Source organism: Macaca fascicularis, chromosome 1 (genome assembly GCF_037993035.2).
Source record: "Macaca fascicularis isolate 582-1 chromosome 1, T2T-MFA8v1.1".
Classification (NCBI taxonomy): domain Eukaryota; kingdom Metazoa; phylum Chordata; class Mammalia; order Primates; family Cercopithecidae; genus Macaca; species Macaca fascicularis.
Window position 1 is genome coordinate 59,847,667 of NC_088375.1, and position 13,101 is coordinate 59,860,767.

At 48.7% G+C, this 13,101-nt stretch overlaps 2 long non-coding RNA genes across 4 annotated transcripts in view; one reads left to right on the forward strand and one right to left on the reverse strand.

Annotated features, from left to right (window-relative positions):
* LOC135969500 (uncharacterized) overlaps positions 1–13,101 on the forward strand; it is a 37,190-nt gene that overhangs the window by 8,344 nt on the left and 15,745 nt on the right. For both annotated transcript variants that reach the window (XR_010584762.1, XR_010584763.1), the window contains exon 2: positions 4,615–4,737. This is a non-coding gene — a long non-coding RNA (uncharacterized lncRNA). The remainder of the gene's footprint in view (positions 1–4,614; positions 4,738–13,101) is intronic.
* The window catches only part of LOC135969503 (uncharacterized), a 34,245-nt gene that overhangs the window by 4,606 nt on the left and 16,538 nt on the right, over positions 1–13,101 (reverse strand). The gene's annotated exons all lie outside the window — the stretch shown is intronic.

Here is a 13,101-nt window from a genome sequence, read left to right on the forward strand (position 1 = left end):
ACGTGTACTCTCTGCCATAACCCATGCTGGCTAATGTGGGTCTGTTAGGAGCTTTTCCTGCCACATTGGGAGTGGAAATGGCTTTTACTCTTTACTTAATGCTTCTGTATTGCTCTACTTTTAAGAACAAGCACTATTTTTATAATTAAAACTAATTTTAAGCATCTTCACCCATTGTCCACCTCTTTCTCCATCCATTGCTACCAGTGCTACTACTGTGTTTGTTTGTTTGAGACAGAGTCTTGCTCTGTTGCCCAGGCTGGAGTGCAGTGGCACAATCTCAGCTCACTGCAAACTCCGCCTCACGGGTTCAAGTGATTCTCCTGCCTCAGCCTTCCAAGTAGCTGGGATTACAGGCACGCACAACCATACCCAGCTAATATGTGTTTTTGCTTTTTGTTTTTTTTGGTTTTAAGGAGTGGAGTTTTTTGTTTTTTTTTTTTTGAGATGGAGTCTCGCTGTCTTGGCTCACTGCAACCTCCGCCTCCCGGATTCACACCATTCTCCTGCCTCAGCCTCCTGAATAGCTGGAACTACAGGCACCAGCCACTATGCCCGGCCAATTTTTTGTATTTTTAGTAGAGACGGGGTTTCACTGTGGTCTTGATCACCTGACCTTGTGATCCGCCTGCCTTGGCCTCCTAAAGTGCTGGGATTGCAGGCATGAGCCACTGCGCCCGGCCAAGGAATGTAGAATTTAATAGGCAAGATAGAAGGAAGAGACTCCCCCTGTACAGAGACGGAGGGAGGGGGCTCCAAGCCGAAAGAGGGAACCCCTAATATGTGTATTTTTGGTAGAGACAGGGTTTCACTGTGTTGTCCAGGCTGGTCTCGAACTCCTGACCTCAAATGATCTCCCTGCCTCAGCCTCTTAAAGTGCTGAGATTACAGGCATGAGCCACTGTGTCCGGCCCAGCACTACTACTTTCATTCAGACCACTGACACTTCTTGCCCAGCGTACTGTACTAGCCTGCTAACTGGTTTTCCTGTCTCTGTAGCCCCTCTGGTTTATTCACACTGCAGCAGAATCATCTTTCTGAAGCATACCTCTGATCTCATCACTCCTACTTAAAACCCTTCAATGCCTCTCCGTTGTCCTCAGGATTCCTCAGGATAGGCCTAGACAGGGCCCTTCAGGGTCTGACTGCAGGTCTCTTGGCATCATCCCTCGCCAACCCCACCTGCCATCTCCACTCACTGTGGCCTTGCTGGACCACTCTGTGTCTCTGGACCTTTGTCATCACATTCCTTTTGCTGGGAAAGCTCATTTTCCCTGTCTTTGCCTGACGAATTCCTATCCTTTGCCTAGAGAAGTTTTTGCTGGGATGGCACCTCTTCCAGGAAGCATTTCCTGACCACAGCCCCCTGATAGGTTGCCCCTCCCAGCTATTTCCACAGGGCTCTCCGCCACTCTGTCTTGCCGTTGCCTGTCTCCCCAGTCAGACCATAAGCTCCTCGACTGTGAGGACTGTGCCTCGTTCACTGCTTTAGGCCCACCTTGTAGAGTCTCATGGGGTTTGATACATGTGAAATGAGTGAATTAATGAACGTTGCCCAAGCTTACACAGCTAAGAAGTGCCAGGCAAACCCAGCTAAGTTGCTTTCTGAAACTCACATATTTTCCTTCATGCCATGCTGCTTCTCTGAATAGGTCAGGACAATCTGTTTGTTAGGATTGTTTTTTAAAAACATCCTGCCAGGCACGGTGGCTCATGCCTGTAATCCCAGCTCTTTGGGAGGCAGAGGTGGGCGGATCACCTGAAGTCAGGAGTTCAAGACCAGCCTGGCCAACATGGTGAAATCCTATCTCTACTAAAAAATGCAAAAAATTAGCTGGGTATGCTGGTGGATGCCTATAATCCTCAGAGGCTGAGGTAGGAGAATTGCTTGAACCCAGGAGACGGAGGTTGCAGTGAGCCAAGATCGCACAACTGCACCCCCAGCCCGGGCGACAAAGCGAGACTCCATCTCAAAAAAAAAAAATCTTTATTGAGTAATAATGATATACAATAAACTGTATGTATTTAGAGTGTACAGTTTGACAAGTTTTGACATATGTATACACCCATGAAACTAACACCACAATAAAAACAGTGAACATGTCCATCACCCCCTAAAAGTTTCCTACAAAATGAAGGAACAACGGATTTTAATGTTACAGAGTACAAAAAGTTCATTGATACAGTTTCAGAGTCTACATTGCAACTAACCTCTAAGATTTCTATTTCTTCTGGGTGTGGCAGCTCTTGCCTGTAATCCCAGGCTGAGGTGGGAGGATTGCTTAAGCCCAGGAGTTCAAGACCAGACTGGGCAACATGGTGAGACCCCATCTCTACAAAAAATACAAAAATTAGCCAGGCATGTTGAGCCTGCCCGTGGTCCCAGCTACTGGAGGGGCTGAGGTGGGAGGATCGCTTGACCCAGGGAAGCAGAGGTTGCAGTGGGTTGAAATTGTGCCACCGCACCCCACCCTGGGTGACAGAGGGTGACCCTGTCTCAAAAAAAAAAAGGCTATTAAAATACTCCTCACTCTTTAAACTGCAAATCTGTGTGAAGCTGGATTTTATTCATATACATCAACCAAAACAACATATCACAAAGGATTGAATGCTGAAGAAGGTACAAGAATCCAGCTGTCTTCTATTAAGCCACATATTAAAGAGATTTGGAAAAATGTTAATGCCATTTTTCTCACTAAGTTTTTCTGCTTTTGGAAAATGTAGTTTTTTCATTTAAAAAAGTTATTTATGTTAATGTATAATGGGTTTCTTAGTGTGAATCCCTTCCCTATGCACTTCCCTAGGAAAGCACTTTACTACAGGGGCCATAAATGGTTAAGGTGAGAGATGATCCCAATCCCAGCTCTTGTCTATTTCACACTGCCTCACAGAGGTTGCAGTGAGCCAAGATCGTGCCATTGCACTCCAACCTGGGTGACAGAGTGAGATTCTGTCTCAAAAAACAAACAAAAAACACCCCATACTGCCTCATTCTGTCCCATGTGACTTGTTATTGCCCCCCAAACTTTATTATTATTATTTTTTTGAGACAGTAGCGTGATCTCGGCTCACTGCAAGCTCCACCTCCCGGGTTCACGCCATTCTCCTGCCTCAGCCTCCCAAGTAGCTGGGACTACAGGCGCCCGCCACCACACCCAGCTAATTTTTTGTATTTTTAGTAGAGACGGGGTTTCACCGTGTTAGCCAGGATGGTCTCAATCTCCTAACCTGGTGATGTGCCCGCCTTGGCCTCCCAAAGTGCTGGGATTACAGGCGTGAGCCACCGCGCCTAGCCTTACCTTTTTTTTTTTTTTTGATAAGGGTTCATGCTTGTTGCCCAGGCTGGACTGCAGTGGTGGCATCATAGCTCACTGCAGCCTCAAACTTCTGGGCTCAGGTGATTCTCGAACCTAACCTCAGCCTCCTGAGTAGCTGGGACCACAAGTGTGGTCCATCACACCCAGCTAATTTTTAAATTTTTTGTAGAGATGGGAGTCTCCACAAAAAATTTAGAGATGTTGTCCAGGCTGGCCTCAAACTCCTGGACTTAAGTGATCCTCCTGCCTTGGCCTCCTAAAGTGTTGGGATTACAGGGATAAACCACCATTTCTGGCCAGTTTTAACTTTTAATTTGATAATAACAATAGCTATAACCCACATAAACCGAGGATTTTTGGAGTCTTCAACAATTTTTAAGATTTAAAGGGGCCCTGAGACTAAAACGTTTGAGAACTACTGATATACAGACCAGAGGTTGAGAGAAGGCCCTTAGGATGAATGTCTTGTGTTTGAACTTGGACTTTGCTCCTTGCTAGTTTGTAGGAGAACTTCGGGCAAGTTTGTAGTCTCTCTGATCCATAGTTATCTCATCTGTAAAATGGGAATGATTATACTGGTATTTATGATGAAAGGCTGTTGAAGATTAAGTGAGTTAACATCTGGAAACATTTGGGAACTGTGCTGATACATAGTAAGTGCTCAATAAATGTTATTGTCACCATCGTCATCATCATCATCATCAGCAGCAGCAGCAGCAGCAGCAACAGCAGCATGCTGACAGCCCAGAGAAGCAGAAAGTGCTCTCAGAAACAGCCCTCAAGGTTTAAATACTTCATTTTAAAGACCCCAAATGAGTCTCGAGCCTACAGCCCTCTTTCACCTCAGCTGCAGCCACCTGCCCCAGACCGGGCACCCCCATACCCAAGTGCACCAAGTGCAACAAGGAGAGAAGCTTTGCCAAGTGGGTGACCTCCTTGGGCAAGGACTGGCATCAGCCCTGCCTGAAGTGTGAGAAATGTGTATAGATGCTGGGGGCCAACCTGGGGCATGTTGAGCATGAAGGCAAGCCCTACTGAAACCACCTCTGCTACTATGCCATGTTTGGGCCCAAAGGCTTTGTGTAAGGTAGACTGAGAGTCACACATTATTCCTTTTTTTTTTTTTTTGAGACAGAATCTCACTCTATTGCCCAGGCTGGAGTGCAGTGGTACAATCTCAGCTTACTGCAACCTCCACCTCCTGGGTTCAAGCGATTCTGTGTCTTAGCCTCCTGAGTGGCTGGGATTACAGGCGTCCACCACCACTCCTGACAATTTTTTTTTTTTTTTTTTTTAGACGGAGTTTCACTCTTGTTGCCCAGACTGGAGTGCAATGGCACAATTTCGGCTCACCACAACCTCTGCCTCCCGGGTTCAAGTGATTCTCCTGCCTCAGCCTCCCAAGTAGCTGGGGTTACAGGTACCTGCTGCCACGCCAGTCTAAGTTTTTTTGTTTGTTTGTTTGTTTTTTGAGATGGAGTCTAGCTCTGTTGCCCAGGCTGGAGTGCAGTGGTGCAATCTCGGCTCACTGCAAGCTCCGCCTCCCAGGTTCACGCCATTCTCCTGCCTCAGCCTCCTGAGTAACTGGGACTACAGACACCTGCCACCACGCCCGGCTAATTTTTTGTATTTTTAGTAGAGACGGGATTTCACCGTGTTAGCCAGGATGGTCTCAATCTCCTGACCTCATGATCCTCCCTCCTCGGCATCCCAAAGTGCTGGGATTATAGGCGTGAGCCACTGTGCCCGGCTAATTTTGTATTTTTAATAGATACGGGGTTTCTCCATGTTGGTCAGGCTGGTCTTGAACTTCTGACCTCAGGTGATCCTCCCGCCTCGGCCTCCCAAAGTGCTGGGATTACAGGCGTAAGCCACCACGCCCAGCCAGGTTATCCTGCATTCTGTGGGATGAGAACTACCATGGTTACTATGTGGAACATAGAAGTATATGTAGGTTTCTGTTCTCATAGGCCGAGGTGGGAGGATGACTTGAGCCCAGGAGTTCAAGATTAGCCTGAGCAACACAGTGAGAACCCGCCTCTACAAAAATAAAAAAAAATTAGCCAGGTGTGGTGGCCCATGCCTTTTTTCCCCAGCTACACAGGAGGCTGAGGCTGGAGGATTGCCTGAGCCTAGGAGGTTGAGGCTGCAGTAAGCCATGATCACATCATTGCAGTCCAGTCTGGGTGACAGAGCAGGACCCTGTCTCAAACAAAAAACCTACAAAACAATTTTTTCATTTCCTATAAACATACACTCTTCCTCTATTTTTGTTTTTTTGTTTTTGAGACAGGGTATCACTATATGTTGCCCAGTCTGGACGCCAGCTCCTGGACTCAAGTGATCCTCCTGCCTCAGCATCCTGAGTAGCTGGGACTACAGGCAAACAACACTGCACCCTCTTCCCTTTATTTTTCTTTATTTCTTTTGAGACAATTTTGCTCTTGTTGCCCAGGCTGGAATGCAATGGCATGTTCTCGGCTCACGGCAACCTCCACCTCCTGGGTTCAAGCAATTCTCCTGCTTCAGCCTCCCGAGTAGCTGGGATTACAGGCACCTGCCACCATGCCCAGCTAATTTTTTGTATTTTTATTTTTATTTTTATTTATTTATTTTTTTTTTTGAGACGGAGTCTCGCGCTGTGTCACCCAGGCTGGAGTGCAGTGGCGCGATCTCGGCTCACTGCAAGCTCCGCCTCCCAGGTTCACGCCATTCTCCTGCCTCAGCCTCCGAGTAGCTGGGACTACAGGCGCCCGCCACCACGCCCGGCTAGTTTTTTGTATTTTTAGTAGAGACGGGGTTTCACCATGTTAGCCAGGATGGTCTCGATCTCCTGACCTCGTGATCCACCCGCCTCGGCCTCCCAAAGTGCTGGGATTACAGGCTTGAGCCACCGCGCCCGGCCAATTTTTTGTATTTTTAGTAGAGACAGATTTCATCATGTTGGCCAGGCTGGTCTCGAACTCCTGACCTCAGGTGATGCACTCACCTCGGCCTCCCAAAGTGTTGAGATTACAGGCGTGAGCCACTGTACCTGGCCTACTTTAATGTGACATACAAAGCCTTCCTTTTCCATCATGACCTCATACGCACTCCATCAAAGAATAGTTGTCTTTTAGTATCTATGGAGGCCTAGTTCTGGGACCCCCCCAACCACCAGGATACCCAAATTTGCAGATGCTCTAGTCTCTCATATAAAGTAGTGCAGCATTTGCATGAATGGGACATACACATATCCTCTCACATACTTTTCTTTTGAGACAGTCTTGTTCTGTTGCCCAGGCTGGAGTGCAATGGCATGATCTGGGCTCCCTGCAAACTCCGCCTCCTGGGTTCAAGCAATTCTCCTATCTCAGCCTCCCTAGTAGCTGGGTGACAAGAGTGAAAATCTTACAGGCTCCTGCCACCATGCCTGGCTAATTTTTGTATTTTAATAGAGACGGGGTTTTGCCATGTTGGCCAAGCTGATCTCGAACTCCTGACCTCAGGTGATCTGCCTGCCTCAGCCTCCCAAAGTGCTGGGATTACATTACAGGCATAAGCCACCACGCCCTGCCTCGTATACTTTTGTTTGTTTGTTTTTGTTTTTTTGACACGGAGTCTCGCTCTGTCGCCCAGGCTGGAGTGCAGTGGCTGGATCTCAGCTCACTGCAAGCTCCGCCTCCCGGGTTCACGCCATTCTCCTGCCTCACCCTCCCGAGTAGCTGGGACTACAGGCGCCCGCCACCTCGCCCGGCTAGTTTTTTTTGTATTTTTTAGTAGAGACGGGGTTTCACCGTGTTAGCCAGGATGGTCTCGATCTCCTGACCTCGTGATCCACCCGTCTCGGCCTCCCAAAGTGCTGGGATTACAGGCTTGAGCCACCGCGCCCGGCTGTTTTTGTTTTTTTGAAACAAGGTCTCTGTTGCCCAGGCTAGAGTGATGTGATTCCTGCTCACTGCAGCCTTGACCTCCTGGGCTCAAGTGACCCTCCCACCCTAATATCTCAAGAAACTGGGACTACAGTTGTGCTCCAATTTTTTAATTTTTTGTAGAGCTCCTGTATATTTTAAACAATCTCTAGATTACTTATAGTACCTAATATAATGTAAATGCTATGTAAATAGGTGTCATACTGTATAGTTTAGGAAACAATGACAAGAAAAATAGCCTGCATGTTCAGTACAGATGCAGCTATCCATTTTCCCCCACATATATATATATTTTTGTTGTTGTTGTTGTTGTTGTTTGTGTTTTTGCGACAGAGTCTTGCTCTGTCACCCAAGCTGGAGTGCAGTGGCGTGATCTTAGCTCCCTGCAACCTCTGCTTCCCAGGTTCAAGCAATTCTCACACCTCACCCACCCAAGAAGTGTGCCACCATGACCAGCTAATTTTTTTTTTTTTTTGACACAGATTTTCACTCTTGTCCAGGCTGGAGTGCAGTGGTGCGGTCTCAGCTCACTGCAAACTCCACCTCCCAGATACAAGCAATTCTCCTGCCTCAGCCTCTCAAGTAGCTGAAATTATAGGCACCCGCCACCACACCAGCTAATTTGTGTATTTTTAGTAGAGACAGGGTTTCGCCATGTTTGCCAGGCTGGTCTCAAACTCCTGACCTCAGGTGATCTACCTGCCTCGGCCTCCCAAAGTGCTGCCTACAAGCATGAGCCACCGAGCCTGGCCTCCCTGAATATTTTCAATCCAAAATTGTTTGAATCCATGGATGCAGAACCCATGGATACAGAGAGCTGACTGTGGAATTTATTTTATTTTATTTATGTATTTTTAAATAATAGAGATTGGGTTTCGCCATGTTGCCCAGGCTGGTCTTAAACTCCTGGACTCAAACAATCTGCCCACCTCAGCCTCCGAAAGTGCTGGGATTGCAGGTGTGAGCCATCGTGCCCAGCCTATAATTTCAAAAAGTTAAAAGCATGTCTCCTACATAAATAGTGGGCCACATCAAAGATTTATTTAATTTATCCTGACATGGTGGCTCACACCTATAATCCCAGCACTTTAGGAGGCTGAGACAGGAGGTTCACTTGAGTTCAGGAGTTCAAGACCAGCCTGGGCAACATAATGAGACCCCATCTCTACAAAAAAAAATTTAAAAATTAGCTGGGTGTAGTAGCTTACACCTATGGTCCTAGCTACTCCAGAGGCTAAGGTAGGAGGATTGCTTGAGCTCAGGAGGTCACGGCTGCAGTGAGCCGTGATTGTGCCACAGGACTCCAGCAGCCTGAGCAAGACAGTGAGACCCTGTCCCTTAAAAAAAAAATTATTTGCAATCTATCAATTTCCTACAAGTTAACATCAAATTTGCAAAGGTCTGTAGGGTCTACTCAGTAATTAAACACACAGAGCTGTTTTTGTTTTGAGACAGTCTCGCTCTGTCGCCCAGGCTGGAATACAATAGCATGATCCTGACTCACTGCAGCCTCGACCTCCTGGACTCAAGTGATCCTCCTGCCTCAGCCTCCCAAGTAGCTGGGACCACAGGTGCACACAACCGCACCCAGCCAATTTTTTATTTTTAGTAAAGACGAGGTTTTACTATGTTGCCCAGGCTGGTTGGCCTCCCAAAGTGCTGGGATTGCAGACATAATCTGTCACCCAGGCTGGAGTGCAGTGGTGGGATCTCAGCTCACTGCAGTGTCCACCTTCCCAGCTCAAGCAGTCTTCCTTCCTCCTGTCTCTCCCAGCTGACAGCACACCAGCTAATTTTTAGAATGATTTTGAAAGACCATGCTGACATTTTTTGGTCTAATTTCCAAATTCTGGATAATTTTTCTTAAGGCACACTAAAATACTCAAGGTTCAGTAAATTCCACGCTCTTCTGTCTCCCTCAACATAGAGCTTCTTTCTTCCTGGGCCTGAGTTGCTTTTCCCCTCCTTAAACCTGTCTATTTCCTGCTTTGGCCTGGTTGATTCTACTGGTCTTCAGGCCTGAGGTCAGGAGTCGTGTGTCTGACCACCCCCGACCTTGTCCGGGTACCAGGCCTCCTCTGGATTCAGGCACTTCCTTGGCCCCAGCAACACACCTGGCCTCCCTCCAGCCCAGCATCCCTGCCAGTCCTTAACAGCATCTGTTTGCTCATTGGCCTCCTCCGGAAGCCTGTGGGCTTCCACAGGGTGGGGCTGTTTTTCCATTTCTGTATCCCTAGGGCCTAGCCCAGTGCCTGGCACCCTGTGAGGCTTAATAAATGTTTGCTGAATAAATTCAATGAGGTGCTGGCTAGGTGCCTCCTCAAGGTCTCTTCCAGACTTCTCCATGAGTCTTCATTTATGGACTGGTTGCCATGGTTTCTCTCTCTCTCTCTCTCTTCTGTCTGTCTTCTGTCTCTCTCTTCTGTCTCTTTCAGACCTCCTCCTCCCACCTCCCCACACACTGCATTGAAATCCCAGCTGGGGGCCGTAGAGAAACAGAGGCAGCCCCATCCCTGAGAGGGTGCCGGGGCGAGGGCGAACCTGCACTGTCGTTGGGGCCTGGTGGGCCCAGGGATCAGGTTGCCTGCCTCTGGGAGGAGGATTCTCAGGTCTCCACAGCTTTACTGTGGGTGCTTTGGGGTTTGGCAGTCTCACAGGTTAGAGATGGGCTGGCCCTGCTGAGGCCTCAGGAGGATTTAGACACAAAGAGCCTGATTGTATGGTAATTTCCTCCTTACCTACCAGCTGGGCCTATTGAATTCTTCTTTGTAACTGCAGTGCCTTTTCTTTCAGGCTTACTTAAATAGGCCACCCCTACATTTCCTAGCAGGGGACCTCTTCTTCTTGGGAGGTACTGCCACAGCTTGCACCATTCCTTTGGTCCTTCTCCCCACAGGTTTCCTTATCTTTATTTATTTATTTATTTTTGAGATGGAATCTCAGTTGCCCAGACTGGAGTGCAGTGGTATGATCTCAGCTCACTGCAAACTCCACCTACCAGGTTCAAGTGATTCTCCTGCCTCACCCTCCCAAGTAGCTGGGATTGCAGGCACCCACCACCATGCCCAGCTAATTTTTGTATTTTTAGTAGAGATGGGGTTTCGGCATGTTGGCCAGGCTGGGCTCGAACTCCTGACCTCAAGTGATCTGCCTACCTCAGCCTCCCAAAGTGCTGGGATTACAGGCGTGAGCCACCACACTCGGCCACAGGTCTTTTTTTTTTTTTTTTTTTTTTTTTGAGACGGAGTCTTGCTCTGCTGCCCAGGCTGGAGTGCAGTGGCCGGATCTCAGCTCACTGCAAGCTCCGCCTCCCGGATTCACGCCATTCTCCTGCCTCAGCCTCCCGAGTAGCTGGGACTACAGGCGCCCACCACCTCGCCCGGCTAGTTTTTTGTATATTTTAGTAGAGACGGGGTTTCACCATGTTAGCCAGGATGGTCTCGATCTCCTGACCTCGTGATCCGCCCGTCTCGGCCTCCCAAAGTGCTGGGATTACAGGCTTGAGCCACCGCGCCCGGCCCACAGGTCTTTTTATTGTTGCCCATTCCTCTCTAACCCAGGCCAGGCTCAGCCAGGGTATTCCATCCATATCTGTTAACACAGCCGGGAAAATGAACAAAGGTATGACAAAAGGAAATAATTAAGAAGTAAAATCGAGACCATCCTGGCTAACACGGTGAAACCCCATCTCTACTAAAAAATACAAAAAACTAGCCGGGCGAGGTGGCGGGTGCCTGTAGTCCCAGCTACTCGGGAGGCTGAGGCAGGAGAATGGCGTGAACCCAGGAGGCGGAGCTTGCAGTGAGTTGAGATCACGCCACTGCACTCCAGCCTGGGTGACAGAGCGAGACTACGTCTCAAAAAAAAAAAAAGAAGTAAAAAGGGCTGGGTATGGTGGCTCATGCCTATAATCCCAGCACTTTAGGAGGCCAAGGTGGGTGGATCATGAGGTCTTGAGTTAAGACCAGCCTGGCCAAGATGGTGAAACCCCATCTCTATTAAAAATACAAAAAAATTAGCTGGGCGTGATGGCGGGCGCCTGTAATCCCAGCTACTCGGGAGGCTGAGGCAGAGAATTGCTTGAACCCAGGAGGCGGAGGATGCAGTGAGCCGAGATCATGCCAGTGCACTCTGGCCTGGGTGACAGCGAAACTCTGTCTCAAAACAAACAAACAAACAAACAAACAAATAAAGAAGTAAAAAGGCCAGGTGCAGTGACTTGCGCCGGTAATCACAGCACTTTGGGAGACCGAGGCAGGAGGATCTCTTGAGCCCAGGAGTTTGAGACCAATCTGGGCAACATGGCAAAACCCCGTCTCCATAAAAACTTTAAAAATTAGCCAGGTGTGGTGGCATGCACCTGTGATCCCAGCTACTTGGGAGGCTGGGTTGGGAGGATCACCTGAGCCCAGGAGGCAGAGGTTGCAGTGAACGAGATCACACCACTGCACTCCAGCCTGGGCGACAGAGTGAGACCCTGCCTCTTTTTTTTTTTTTTTTTTTTTGAGACAGAGTCTCGCCCTGTCACCCAGGCTGGAGTGCAGTGGCATGATCTCAGCTCATTGCAACCTCCACCTCCTGGGTTCAAGCAGTTCCCTGCCTCAGCCTCCCGAGTAGCTGGGATTATAGGCATCCACCACACCCAGCTAATTTTTGTATTTTTAGTAGAGACGGGGTTTCACCATCTTGGCCAGGCTGGGCTCGAACTCCTGACTTCGTGATCCACCCACCTCAGCCTCCTAACGTGCTGGGATTACAAGCGTGAGCCACCATGCCCAGCCTGAGACCCTGTCTTAAAAAAAAAAAAAAGAAAAGAAAAGAAAAGAAAAAAGGTAACAAGAAACCTTCAGTTGATGAAACTGGGTTTCCTCCAGGTTTCCCTGACAGAAAAGGGTGACTATAAAATTTATCCTTCAACCAGGACATCTGGCAGGTAAAAGGAGGTGCTATCAATAATCGTGACAGGACAGCAGCATAGGCCGTGGTTGTCCTGGGCACTTTAGGATGTATAGTCAGTCAGGCCCCTTTCGTGGGCACAGAACCCCAGGGAAACATCTGTCACAGGAACAGTCTGTTTCTTTCATGTATTAATTCCACAAACGCTTACTCTTACCTCTCCTGGAAATTCCAGATAGCAAGAGGTCCCTGGCCTAGGGAAGCTTAGAGTCTAATGGAAGAGACAATTCATCACAAAAGAGTGTGCAAAATGCTAAGATAAACAGCAGGAAAGGGGAAGCAGAGTCCTGTGGGAGTGCATAAGGAGGGGCACCTCACCCTGCCCCGAGTAGGGTGTTGGCCCTGACTTGTTGCTCAGGGGAGGTGAAGCCTGAGTTGGGCTCTGAAGGAGGAGTAGATATCTGCTGGTAAAGAAGAGATTTGATGCCGGGCGCGGTGGCTCACGCCTGTAATCCCAGCACTTTGGGAGGCCGAGGCGGGCGGATCACAAGGTCAGGAGATCGAGACCACGGTGAAACCCCGTTTCTACTAAAAATACAAAAAATTAGCCGGGCGCAGTGGCGGGCGCCTGTAGTCCCAGCTACTCAGGAGGCTGAGGCAGGAGAATGGCGTGAACCCGGGAGGCGGAGCTTGCAGTGAGCCGAGATTGCGCCACTGCACTCCAGCCTGGGCAACAGAGCGAGACTCTGTCTCAAAAAAAAAAAAAAAAAGAAGAGATTTGGTGGCCAGGTGTGGTGTTGCAAGCTTGTAATCCCAGTTTCTTGGGAGGCTGGGGCAGGAGAATTGCTTGAACCCGGGAGGCGGAGGTTGCAGTGAGCCAAGATCACGCCATTGCACTCCAGCCTGGGCGACAAGAGCAAAACTCAGTCTCGAAAAAAAAAAGGAGGTTTGGAGTGAATAGCAAAAATTTCTGGTCC